General features: G+C 51.5%; 1 protein-coding gene across 3 annotated transcripts in view; it reads left to right on the top strand.

The window, feature by feature from the left end:
• Positions 1-13,064, top strand: part of PTPRE (protein tyrosine phosphatase receptor type E) — an 895,414-nt gene that overhangs the window by 851,064 nt on the left and 31,286 nt on the right. The gene's annotated exons all lie outside the window — the stretch shown is intronic.

Here is a 13,064-nt window from a genome sequence, read left to right as displayed (position 1 = left end):
CCTCCATCAATGCCATAATAGAAATTATATGTGAGACCCCACTCACTACTCTGAATAACAAACATGCTGAATTACTAAGAACTCAAGAGTATCTGGCCTGCATCCAGACAAATCGCTAATCATTCTCAACGCACACCTTGCACTCACAGTGATCACACTGTACATACACCAATCACCATGCACTCACGTCGTTCACCCTACTCTTACTTTGCACGCACAGGAGCACACTGCTCAGCCTCCACTCACATGACAGTCCACTCACCTGTTACTCTCACCCTGCAGTCTCACCACTAACAGCGATCACACTGTACTTACACTGCTCACCATGTACTTACACTGTGCACCCTACACACTTTGTTTACCCTGTACTCACATGGCACTCCACTCACCTGTCACTCTTAATGCTGCTCCTGCTCTCTAGTAGTCTCACCACTCCCCATTACTTAGTCTTCACCCAAACCCAAACTCAAATGGGCATATCAATCACCCTGCAATCACATCACTCACCCTGCACTCACTCTTCTCACCCTACTTTTACATGTTATGTTATAAAAGGTTTTATAGCGCGCTCAATTACTCGAGAGTATCCTGGCGCGAGCAGTTATTGGAGAGCCTGAGAGACGGGGGGTTTGAGTAAGTTAATTAAAAAGAAAGGTTTTAAGTTTTTTCTTAAAAGGGCCAAGCTCCTGAATGCTCCGAATAGTCAGCGGGAGCGAATTCCAAAGCGACGCTGTTTTGACTGAAATTAACTGACCTCCCAGCCGAGATCTGCGAAAACGAGGAATGATCATCAAGCGTTGGGAGGGTGAGCGTAAGGCTCGATTGGGAACATAAAAGCTGAACCTCTTCCTAATATACGCAGGACCCAGAAGAGCTTTAAATTGCACTCTTTGCGCCACAGGAAGCCAATGCAGATCACGCAGATGCTTCCTCACATTGGACCTTCTAGAGATGTTGAAAAGAAGTCTAACGGTGGCGTTTTGAATTATTTGCAATTTACTCAACAGATAGCCAGGAATGCCACAATAGAGAGCCCGGGCAACTGTTTCCTTTGCTTGGCTAGGAAGGAGAGAAAACAATCTTCTAAGAGATTTAAGTATACCAAAGCAGGCACCGGTGAGTTTCCTAATTTGAACCGTAAAACGGAGATTGGTGCCAAACCATATTCCCAGGTTTTTAGCAGACGCACCCACAATCTTTGGACGAGGAAAGTCATTTGGCCACAGATTTTCTTAAAAGCCCGGTGGGAAGGAGCCATATAACAGGACCTCAGACTTATCCTCGTTACATTTCAATTGGGCACGTGCCCACCACTGAAACACAGAGGAGAGGCAGTTCTGCGCTTGAAAGGTAAACTTGTCCCCATCATTCCAGGTGAATAACAGCTGGGTATCATCGGCATAGGCGATTACTTTCGCCCCCAACTCCTCTGCCAAGTAAATGAGGGGTGTCGGATAGATGTTAAAAAGTAATGGACTCAAGGTAGAACCTTGAGGAACACCAGTAACCACATTCCTAGCAGTAGAGGAGAAGGGAGGTGACCAGACCTGCTGGGAACAGTCTTCCAAAAAGGATTTCAGCCATTCCAAAGCAGAGTCTGTGATGCCGATGCTAGCCAGATGAGAAAGTAGGAGATGATGAGGTACCGTGTCAAAGGCAGCAGAGAGATCCAGTAAAACCAGAGCCGCTCTGCCGCCTGCGTCTGACACTCTCTAATGGATTCAGCCATTTCCACTAAAGCCAATTCTGTACTATAACTTTTCCTAAATCCGGATTGGGCCGGATGGAGGGCACCGGAGTTCTCAACGAAAAGGTCCAACTGTCGGAAGATGATTTTATCGCAAACTTTAGACAGGGATGGAAGAAGAGAAATGGGTCGATAACTGGCCACTGATAGTGGATCCAGAGAAGGCTTCTTTAAGAGTGGCAGAAGTTTGGCCTGTTTCCAATGCAGAGGGACCCGTGCTGTGCTCAGAGACAGATTAATGATTGAGGTAACTTCCGGATAGATAACCTCGGCTATTCCGGCCAGTACTCTGGCAGGACAGGGGTCCGAAGGGGAGCCCGACTTGAGGGTGTTAAGAATGGCCAATATATCTGGCACATCACTCATCCAGCACTTGCATAGGCACTCCGTTCACTCACACAGCTCGCCTTTTGGTCACATGGGCACATCACTCACCCTGGACTAACACCACTCACCCTGCACTCCCTTCTCTCACCATGAACTCAAACTGGCACACTGCACAGCTTGCACTCACACAGGCACACCTTTCATCCATCACTCACGCAGCTCACGATTCTTGCACATAGGGACAACAGTCTGCCAGAACTCACAGGGACACTTCACTCACCCTCCGCTAACTTCTCTCACCATGCGCTCACCAGTCACTCTCACAGCTCGCTCTTCACCCTTGCTGCTCACCCTGCACTCACCCAGGCACTCTGGTCGCCCAGCACGCCCAGTCACACCACTTACCCTGTATGCACTCTTCTCACCCGACACTCTCATGGGCCCTTCTCTTACATTGCACTCATGTTGCTCACTGTGCACTGACATCAGCACACCGTTCACCCTACACCTGCAAAACTCATGCTGCATTAACTCACACTATGCTTCACACATAACAAGCATTGGCAAAGCCCCTTGTTGTCTTGCAAGTGAGAGTGCATGCGCAAGCTGTGCATGCGCTGCCACAGGCGAAACCTAAGCATTACCCACCTGTCATGAATATACACATCTCTACAAAGGCACCTGCAGAACACCTGTTCTTTCCGCAGAACTAGATAGCTAATCAGTTCCATCTGTAACTACGTGGCCAGTGCAAGAGGGGAGAATGGACTGAGGATGTGTGATGGTGAAAGGAGGGAGGTCAGAGCTGAGGCTTTGGAGGATGGTGAGGGATTGAGGACAAGTCTGAGGCTGTGGGGATAAGCTAGGAGTGAGTGTTTGTTCGGGACAGGAGAAGACAGCAGGCAAAGGCTGCAAGAGGGGAAAGCAGGCACAACAGGCTAAGGATGAAGCAATACAACAGAGGCTGTGAGCTGGTGAGGGAATAGAGTGGGGACTTAGGCCAACGGTGCATTGCAGGTGGGAGAAGCAGCACTGGCTCCCGAATTAATTGTAATCCTTCACCTGAGGTCCTTTGGCCTGCATAGGGGCCTGTTGTTTTCATTGCTGCTGAAGCCACAACGTCGATCAGCGTTTGGCCTAGTTGGTCTGCATGACGGCAGTGCTCTGTGGAGGCAGGTACCACAGTGGAGAACTGTCTGAGGATGTGCGCTTCGGCACCAGCTTCTGTAGGACACATGAGCTCAAATACATACAAAATATTTCAGCTGAGAGGCTGGGGCTCATGAAAGCACACCAAAGCTTCGGCTCTGCATGGGAACACAGGCACCAGCCTTGCGGTTTTCTGTTCATCTTCCAAGTTTGGACAAGTTAATTTGCTGCTACTACACAGCGTGACCAAAGGGTGGCAGATGAAGCTATAGCATTGGCCCTATAGTCCCTCAAAGCTGTCACTGTGGTAGCCAGTCCATTTTTAGGAACCTTCAGTGTATTAGAGGAGTTTGAATGTTTGATATTTATCACTTGAATTCTAACATCTGCACATGACATGGAGTCTTTGCGCTTTCACCATATCACTGCTTAATCTTTGATGGGTTCAAAAAATTAGGCAGAAATTCACAAAGTGAAACTTGTTTTTAAACTTTGTACATAGTTACCCATTGTAGGGTGTGACACCTTCAGCATTTTCTAGGCTTTCCATTCACCTCAATGGTTCATTCTGGAATGTGTGTTTTTTTTATTTTGTTTTTTACATTCTATGTTGGGTCTGAAAATCCCAACATGCAGAGTGTTACTGGGTTAAAAAAAACAGGTATCCCAAAGTAGTCAAGCATTTCATAAGATCAATTGGATGCTATGATATTTTTTTTAAAAAATCGATTAATCGATTAAATTGTTTCCAATAGTGTAACTACTTGAATGCTGTGATGGTGCCTTATAAAAAAGTGCATCATAGCACTATACAAGTCTCTTAACTTTTCTAGACTACCATATGGAGTCATATCCTAGGTTGTCATGACATAACTCACTATCCAGAAGCAGTGCAGTGGATTTTTAACCCTCTCAGTTGCATTCAAAATCAGTTTCTATTTCTTTCCTTTCATGCATTTATTGACAGTAATCTTACACAGTTCCTATCCACACCCATTGTGCCTTGGACTCTCATTGAAATCTTTGTAAGTGAATGACAGTCAGTGCATATATATACTTTTACTTCACATGCGTTACATCGCATGCCTTTAAAGCGCGGTCGTTACAACGACTGCGTTGTTACAACGCAAATTATTACATTGCAAGTCATTTCAACGACTGGCTGTAGGGGGTGCGATGGACTTAGGAATAGTATAATTTTCCATTCCTACTCCAGTTTGTGCAACAGCAGGGAAGGTGTTGGATTCTAAATCCAACACCAGTGCGCCCCCTGCAGCAAGTCATTGAAACGACTTGCGATGTAATGGTTCAGGTTGTAACAACGCAGTCGTTGTAACAACCGCGTTGTTAAGGCATGCGATGTAAGGCATGCGTTGTTATGGCTGTTTCCCCAATCGGTACATGGAGCTAGGTAGTGCACAGTACACAGTTGTCCTGTCGAAATATGCATTAGAATTAAGAGTAAGTAGCAGAGAAAGCTGACTGGCGCCAATCAATCAATCAATTGGGGGAATTGTAAGCGCACTACTCACCTGTGAGAGTTTCAAGGTGCTGTGGGGGGGGAGGGGGTAGGCAGCCCCACTCAGTCGAAGAGCCAGGTCTTGAGTGTCTTCCTTAAGATGCTCAGGGAGGGGGCGCATCTGATGTCGATCTGGAGCTCGTTCCAGGTCTTGGCCACTATGTTTTAGAGGAACCTGCCCTATGTCCTGTAGAGATGATCTGTGGCCTGAAGAGTAGAGTCTGGTCAAGAGACCTAAACATGAGAAAGGAGATCTGAACAGGAAAGGCTGATGATGGGCCTCTTGATTACAAAGGCAGACCCACTTGAAGAGTTCACAGGTAAAAGAGTCATCTAACCACAGTACCTGAAGTGGCAGTAACGTAGGGCATCCTGATGACTTGGCAGCACATTCAAAGGCCTCTGGACTTTCCCTTGCTGTATGCCTGACACACCTGCATTACTTCCACCCTCAAAAAGATTTTAGAACCCCTGCTTCCCTCTCTATTGCTCAATCACAATTCCAGCAGTGCTGCAGAGTTCACTAGGAAACAAATTATGAAAACTACCACGAGTTACTGACCTTTAACCTCCTGACCACACAGGCGTTTATTAAGGCTGCAACAGCTTGTAGACCAGCACGATCACTGGTAGACCCATGTTCTGCTCATATATGCAAAGATATCCTTATTAATAGCCATGCAACTAGTCTAGCCAGAACTATCAACAACTCCTTGAATAAAGGTCTCTTCACAAAAGAACCCCCTAAAACAAAGAGGCCTCCAAAAAAGGTCTCCTTCTAACTTCCAGACAATAACAAACTGTTTCTAGGTAAAAAAGATTGAAAGATCAGCGTCAAGACAAATAGCTACATTAATCGAAGAAAGTAACCTTCTCTTAGAGTAACAAAACAGATTCTGATGTTGCTGTGTCACAAATCAGCACTGACTTCACACAGGATGATTTAAACACTGCAATGGATTCAAATGAAGTACCGGCATGCCTTTTACTTGACTTCTTCCTTGCCTTTGATTCTATCCATCTTTACAGCGACTTGGAATTGGACCAATCTCCTTAAAAAATAACTTTGTATCTCTAGTTAGCTAGACCTCTTCCACTGATATTGGCACTTCTGCCCATTATACTCCCTGCAAGCCAACTTTTTCTGCCAGCTCTTCAATAACAGCCTGATGCATTCCTGCCTGGATGTGGCTCGGTATGCAGACATATATGGAAACTGCTCAGTGTGGTTTGCCAACAATAACCATTAGATTTTTTTAGTGTAGCACAGGTGTGTTGCAGCGAATTTAGATGCAGTAATTTTACCATCTCATTGGCACACAATTAACTGCATAAGAGGAAATGATATTCGGGGAATTAAACCTGTTTCTTGCCAGTTACCTACCCCAACTTAACATGTGGTAACCCACAAAACAGCCCTTAATTCATAAAATAATAAAAGCCAGGTTCCAAAGTTTTGCTCAGAAGCCTGTGTCTGGCAATTTTGAATGTCGGGAGAGCCAAATATCAAGACTGTCTAGACGTGAGGAGGAGCCTAGCGCGCAACCAAGATGGCCGCGTAGGTGCGAGGCTCCCGAGGACCACCACGACCTCCTGAATTAATCCTGGCTATATCCTGTCCCTGTTGCGGGGACTGCATCGGTGAACCCGAGCTGAGGCGCCATCCGTTTTTCCTTTTCGAATCGGACCCCGGACACCGGTGGGAGCACCGATTGAAGGTTGCGGCCTTCTCCGCGCTGGCCCCCCGGATTGGAGTAGTGGGGCGATCCGGGGACAAAGCGAACAACAGCGGCGGGCAGGGCTGGGCGACTCGCGTACCCCGTGCTTTCACTTTCGCTTTTGTGCTCTCCTTGCCCTCAAGCGAGGTAGGGTTGCGGAGCGGGGTGCGGTGGTGTGGCCTTGTCCAGGTGCCCGGCTGACCCACCGGCCGCGAGTCGTCCCGCGGCCCAGTGGTCGCCCTCCCCCCCCCCGGAACCCGTGAACTGGTTTATCGGCCCTTTCGAGGAGATTGGCACGACGGTGGGAGAGCAGGCATGTCCACCAAACAAGATGGCGACCGGGCGAAGGTGAAGACGACCCGCCGCGGCCCGGCGCCTCAATCCAACAGTATGGACCGCTACACCCTCCAGAAGGGATCTCCGGAGACATCGCGCACATCCCCGGCGGGCCCGACGGAGGCATCTGCTCAACCGGTGGATCTGACCCTCCGGGACGTCATGGGCGCCATCGCAGAGATGAAGGCCTCGGTGGACCAGCGCTTCGACACCCTAGCGCAAAAGATAGACTCGGTCCTGGTGGATGTTAGCCTTGTGAGGGCTGACTTGTCCAAAACCAACGACCGGGTCGATTCCCTGGCCCACACCACAACGAGCCTCACGACGGACGTGGTGGCCCTCCAAAAGGAGGTGCGCCGGCTTGGCCAGGCGAGCGCCCTGATGGACCGGCGACTGGAGGATTCCGAGGGTCGGGCCCGGAGGAATAACGTTCGCATTGTGGGAGTGCCGGAGGGACGAGAGGCGGAGGCGGCAGATCTTTTTGTGGAAGAATTGATCCTTACCCATCTCCAGCCCCGGGGGCTGAGTAAGCTTTTTGCGGTGGAACGTGCTCACCGGGTCCCTGGGGGCAGACCTAAGGCCAGTGCCCCGCCGCGGCCTCTCATTGCCCGGATTTTTAATTTTCGGGACAGAGACGCTATCCTGCAGACCTCCAGGCAACAGGGTCCGGTCAAGCTTGATAACATGGATGTGCATTTCTACCCAGACTTTACTCCGGCGGTCCAAAAACTGAGATTGAGTTTTCTCGGAGTTAAACGTCGCCTACGGGACCTGAACCTTAAGTATTCAATGCTTTTTCCAGCTAAGCTAAGGGTGGAGGTGGATGGACGCACGCACTTTTTTGACCAACCCGAGGCGGCTGGGGACTGGTTGGACACTCTACCTGGAGATCGGGGCCGAGGGGGTGGGGGGGGTGCGGTTGGCGGGGAGGGCCCGCCGGATCAGAACTGAGGGGTGAAGAATAGGCCTTGCTCTGGACAACATTCCTTTACCATTTACTGATCGTTTAGGTTCCCCTCCGATGGAGGTCGTGTGGGGTCTGTTGGGGGCTTCCCTCCTCCTCTGGGGGACTAGTTAGTTTTCATCTATGGGGCGACAGGCACACTGCACTTTGGGGGGGCTGTCTGGGCTCATGTAGGGGTGCAGGGAGGGGGGAGTTCTGTTGGGATGGGGGGGTGGGGGGGGTGTGTTGTTTGTTTGTACCGCAAGGCAAGCCCTTTACTGTATTGTTGCTCTCGGGAGGCTCTGTGGGGGACGACTGATTGCTTCTACGTATGATGGGGGGTAGGGATTTGACTGTGTTGTCATGGAATGTTAACGGCCTGGGGGACAGGATTAAGCGTGGTGTGGTCCTGCAGTACCTGAAACGTATCTCACCAGATGTTATCTTCCTGCAGGAGACACACCTTATAGGTAACTCCTTCCATGCCATGAATCGGCGAGGCTATCGTTTGGTGGCCCACTCGGGCTTCACCTCGGGCTCGCGGGGGGTGGGTATCATGATTAAGAACTCGCTCCCGTTGGAGATTGATGAGGTGCGCCATGATGAGAGGGGACGCTACACTGTTCTGGTGGGTAGAATGGAGGGTAGAGTGTTTGTTTTTATATCAGTGTACGTCCCGCCTGGGTTACAATCTACTACATTTGCGGATTTGGGGCGCCTCCTCCTGGACCTCCCGGGTGGCCTGCTGGTGGTGGGGGGGGACTTTAATGCGGTAGTTTCTGGGTCCATGGATCGCCATCCCCCTAGGGACCTCCCCCGGGCACAGGCCTGGCTGTCCGGCCTTTTAGATACTTTGGGCCTGGTGGATTGCTGGCGACTAAAGCATCCCGCACAGCGGCAATACACCTTCCACTCGGGTGCCCATGGTAGCCTCTCGCGGCTTGATTATATCCTTGTCCCGGCGGCCTATGCTGGGAGGGTGGGAGAGGTGTGCCATCTGGCGCGGGGCATTTCAGATCACTCCCCAGTACTGTTACACTTCGATGTCTTCCATAGGGGGGAGGGCAGGGTGGCTCCAATCAATGCTTGGTACTTGCGTGACCCCACTATTCGTGCCGACTTGATCAAATCCTTACAGCGATATTTTGATGAGAATGTGGGGTCTGTCCCTTCGGCCATCTCCCTGTGGGAGGCTTTTAAGGTAGTTCTCAGAGGGGAGGCCCTCTCCTCTATCTCCCACGCCCGGAGGCGCGAGCGGGAGGAGGTAACCCGGGTGGAGGCCGAGATTGCGGAGCTGGAGGGTGACCTGGGGAGCGGGGTAACAGACGCCAAGTTGCATGTTCTGCACCTCAAGCAGGCGGCCTATAGGGCCCTCGTCACGGAGGCGGCCAGGGGCCTCAGTAGAGAGCAACAGGGGCGACTGTATGATGTGGGTGATAAGGCTGGTAAATTGATTGCGTGGTTGGACAAGAGGGAGAGAGCGAGTCGTGTGGTTCCTTTGATTGAGGGGATGGATGGTGTGCCTGTCACCGAGCCGGAAGCCATTGTCTCCTGCTTCGCGGATTACTTCCGCGAGGTGTACTCCCCGGTTTCTCCCTGCTCGGAGGAAGATTCCCATGCCCTGCTTCGGGACATCGCGCTGCCCTCCCTTACGGTGGAGGACAGGGATTTGTTGGACGCTCCTCCCACCTCGGACGAAATTGCCCTGGCTATTCGCTCGGTCGCATCCGGCAAGGCCATGGGCCCCAATGGTATCCCCATCGAGCTTTACAAGCTGCGACCGGATGTACTGGCGCCCCACCTGCGCGCCATGTTCCTGGCGGCCCACTCGCAGGGTTCCCTCCCGCCGGACCAGCGTCTGGCTACCATCGTGGTGATCCACAAGGAGGGGAGACCCCGTGAGCGGGTTACATCCTATAGGCCTATCTCGCTCTTGAACGCGGAACCCAAAATCCTCGCCAAGGTACTGGCCAACCGGCTGGTTGGCGTGGTGGGGGATTTGGTCCACCAAGACCAATCTGGCTTTATACCCCATCGCAACACGGCTCTTAATCTGCGACGCTTGCATGGGGTGCTCGCGCGTGTCCCGTTTGTGCGGGAGCCGGCCATCTTGGCGTCCTTGGACGCCACCATGGCGTTTGACACGCTTGAATGGCCATACATCTGGGCGATGCTGGCGAAATTTGGATTTGGACCGGGATTCATTAGCTGGGTCAAATTGTTGTATTCGGGCCCATTGGCGCAGGTGGTGGTGAATGGGCGAGTCTCGGCCCCCTTTGCGCTGGGGCGGGGCACGCGTCAGGGTTGCCCCTTGTCACCGCTCCTGTTTGCATTGGCCTTGGAGCCCTTGGCGGAGTGGCTGCGGTGGCACCCCTCCATCCGTGGTCTCCGCTGGACCCCCGAGCATGAGGACCGCGTGTCCCTCTACGCCGATGATATCCTTTTGTATCTCGCCTCCCCGCGTAACTCGCTGATTGTCCTGGTTGATGTTTTGCGCTCCTTCGGTCGTAACTCAGGCCTTGTCATCAACTGGGCGAAATCCTGCGTGTATGTGCTCTCCGGGGAGGCTCCGGCCCTACCACGGGACTGCCCGATCCAGATTGCCTCCCAGGGGTTCCGGTACCTGGGTATATATATTACTCTAGACCCGGAGGCCCGCTACGAGCGGAACTTGCTGCCCCCCCTCCAGTGCTTGCGGGAGGACGTTGCGCGCTGGCGGCGTCTTCCGCTTTCGCCGCTTGGCCGAGCGGCCTTGTTTAAGATGATGTCCTTACCGCGCTTCCTGTATGCGCTTCAGAACACTATGGACTTGGTTCCGGCGCGCTACTTCCGTGAGGTGGAGAGCCTGCAGCGGCGCCTGTTCTGGGACGGGAGGCCGCGTATTGCTCTGGCTAAATTGACGCTCCCGTGGTACGATGGGGGGGTTGCCCTCCCGGACATTAAACGGTATTACTGGGCCTCCCAGCTAGCTGCGATTAATCATGGCCTTTACGGGCCCGCCCTGAACCCGGCATTTGAAATGGACAAGATGCTCCTGCCCGGTGGCGACTACAATCGAGCGCTCTACTCTGGCGCGCCCGACTCCCGTCTGACGGGACCGACGCGTGTCATGGTGCGTGTCTGGCACGCGGCTAATGCGGCGATGGGGTGGAAGGACCGTTTGACCCGGGCGACACCGCTATATGCGTCTGAGAGGTTGGGCTCCCTGTGGACATCGAAGGGCTTCGAGAAGTGGGACACGATCGGAATCAGCACAGTGGGAGACCTCTGGAAAAGGGGTGGATTTAAAACTTTTGAGACGCTGCGGACGGAATTTCAGCTGCAAGGCAGTGAGTACTTTCGGTACTTACAAGTCCGCCACGCGCTGGGCTCCGTCTTCCCTGATGTCGCGTCCATTCCGGAGTCTTCCCCCCTGGAGGACAGAGTGCTGGATGGCCATGTCCCAGACAGCACGATCTCCCTTATATATAAAAAACTGATCAACGACAGATCGTGCCTGCTGACTAGTCTCCGCGAGGCCTGGGTTGCCGACGGGCTGGAACTGGACGACGAGGACTGGATTTCCGCGGTGGCCTCTCCGAAGGAGGTGGCCATCCCGGCTCGCCTTCGCTTCGTCCAGCTTAAGATCCTCCACCGGGTTTACGTGACGGGGCCAAGGCTTCTACGTATGGGCTTTGTTGGTGACGGATTGTGTAAGCGTGGCTGTGGTGCCTTGGCAACTTTCATGCATATTCTGTGGGAATGCCCACAGGTGGAGCGATTCTGGCGTGGTGTGCATGAGGTCCTGCGTGTGGTGACGCGTGTTGCGCTGTTGCCTGAAGCGAGGAGATGCTTGCTGAATGTGTGGGAACCAAATGACTATTCGGTCCCGCAGACGCGGTGGGTGACTCTGGGATACATGATAGCTAAGCGTGACATTGCTCAATTGTGGGGATCCCAGAGACCCCCGGCGGTGTCGGCCTGGAAAGAACACATGGATTGGTGTATGTTTCGTGAAAAGGTGGTGTATGTTGCGAGGGGTAAGCCTGGGGCGTGGGTGAAAATCTGGGGCCCCTGGAACGCCTATCGCGGGGGTATTTGTGAGCCGCCACTGCTACCGGCCGCCTCACCGGCTCCGTCCCCTTAGCCGACCCCCTCCCCCAGCCGCGGGCATGTGGTTTCCCTGTCCCTGATCTATTCCCATTCCCCTCTTCAGAGTTTGGCTGCTGGTTGGGATCCCCCACTTAAGGAGCACGTGCTGTCACTTTGGATGGCGGGTTGCCTTGCGGGTGTGGTTTTTTGTGTTGTTCTGTTTGGAAAAAGGAAACCGTATTGTGGGCTTGGAGTTATGGGGCCTGCGCTATTGATATCTCCTGATTTACCGCTCTGCACCGCCAAGAGACTCTTACTGTAGGTATGTCATATGCTTCTGTTACTCTAGCGGCCGGCCGGATGGTTGTAGGCCCATACTTGTAACCTTTTTAACATGTAATAAACGGTTTCAAAAAAAAAAAAAAAGACTGTCTAGACGTGATTCTACTGTGTGTCACTTTTACCCACCACAAGGCACTCCCTGACCCTTTATCTCACTCTTGCAGGTTCTTTTTCGTTTTTGCTTTCGCGCTTAGTCATAATTTTTCCATCTTTCTCCTTTCCCCCTTTTGTGTTTTTCTCTCTTTTGTTCTAGAACAAAGTCTGATGAGGAAAAATGAGTGCAGGACCCCAAAAACTGTGTGCAGGTGGGCTCCACCTGCAACCACTGGCTCAAATTAGGCACTGCCACTAAGCCTAATACGTAAGGGCAGTCTCACCCATGAATATTTTGCAACATCCAATTATGTAAACTAAATTGTACCTTTAGTGATTCATGGGGCAGCAGCATATTTCAGGATTTGCAATTATAAATATTTCACAAGCAAATTGTCAAGCACAGAAGGAATCAGGGAATTGGCAAAAAGGGTGTTGTCTTGAAATAACTTTGTGAAAACATGTCTTATATGCTTTGGATTTGTATTTATAGAAGGAGTTTTTAGTTGTCAGTGCACTCAATCTGTTTTTCAAAGATCAATGTGAGCAGCCTAAGAATAGTGACAAATCTACAAAAAACATTCTAGTTATAATATCAAGTTTGTCCAATATGTTTGAATTGCAGTTTGTCACTTGTTTTTCTCATATTGGCTATGAGGATAGCTTCGACTCCACTTCTGGAAATCCCTATATTGCCTCTTTGCTGGACCTATTAGCCCCTCCCCCGACGTTTGTCCCTAGCTGCCCCTCTGTTTGGTGTGCTGTGTCATCAAACACAAATTCACTCAAATAAATCTTCAAGAAAAGACTGCGGTTTCT

The sequence above is a fragment of the Triturus cristatus genome, chromosome 1_2 (genome assembly GCF_964204655.1).
Source record: "Triturus cristatus chromosome 1_2, aTriCri1.1, whole genome shotgun sequence".
Classification (NCBI taxonomy): domain Eukaryota; kingdom Metazoa; phylum Chordata; class Amphibia; order Caudata; family Salamandridae; genus Triturus; species Triturus cristatus.
The sequence above is the reverse complement of the archived record's forward strand: the minus strand, read 5'-3'. Positions and strand labels throughout refer to the sequence as shown.